The following is a 1,004-nucleotide window of genomic DNA, read 5'->3' as shown; positions in this document are numbered from 1 at the left end:
GGGAGGGGGCGACAGTGGCGTGGTGGGGGGCAGAGGCAAGGCAGAGAGGGAAGGACGATGGCGGCGAGAGTGTGCGTGGATTTGGGCAGCGTGAGGGGAAGGACAGTGGCGGCGGCGATGGGGAAAGGGAGCGGCAGCGGCGATTGGGAGAAGGGGCTAGGGTTTCATGGGTGGATGAGGATGAGAGGGATTCGGGAGGGGGTGAGAGCGACGAGGGGGGCGTGGGCTGCCGTTGGATCCGGGCGCATCCGACGGTGCTTAATCCATGATCCGCGTGAGATGATTTTAGACCAATCAGAACGCAGTATCTCCTTTGATGATGTTAAGACCATTTAAATTGGTCATAATCGATTGAAAATAAGATTTTGAATCATCTCTGCTATTTGACGACCTAAGAAACTTGTAAAAATAAATATAAATAAAAAAACCTTCGCATTGTGTCACCGAGTGTGACCTACTTTTCAGTAAAAATAAAAAACTTCGAATAATGTAAATATCATCAAAAAAGTGTTCTAAGATATGAGTTTTTTTGTAAGAGAATCATTTTTCGAGTGTCCAAAATGATATTTTTTATAAAGAACATAGCAAATATTTTGTTGCAAATTTGGAGCACATCAATTTTATAATTCACAATCATAGCACATGTGGGCGGCGAGCGGCTTGAGCGTGCGCGAATGGGAAAGGATGAGGGGGGAGAGTGAGGCCGGCTTGAAGCCAAATGATCAAACTTATCGCCAAGGAAGTTTTGAGTTTTTGTGAAGGACCTACCAAATATTTGTTGCAAAATTGGACCAAATCAATTTTCTAAAATACTAGGCCATATTTAATGCATACTTGACCCAATGGTTGGGTGTCAAAAGTTTTGATCCACCTCTCGTGAAAAAGACAAATTTCTATCGATTCAGCTGGAAGCGGGTCAAATTTGAACCGCGGCTGCCTCATAGTTTGCTATTTATTTTTCCCAAAGATCATTTTTAGGTACAAAAGTATCTATTTAATCAGAG

The sequence above is a fragment of the Triticum dicoccoides genome, chromosome 2A (genome assembly GCF_002162155.2).
Source record: "Triticum dicoccoides isolate Atlit2015 ecotype Zavitan chromosome 2A, WEW_v2.0, whole genome shotgun sequence".
Taxonomy (NCBI): domain Eukaryota; kingdom Viridiplantae; phylum Streptophyta; class Magnoliopsida; order Poales; family Poaceae; genus Triticum; species Triticum dicoccoides.
This window is presented reverse-complemented; position numbering follows the sequence as displayed.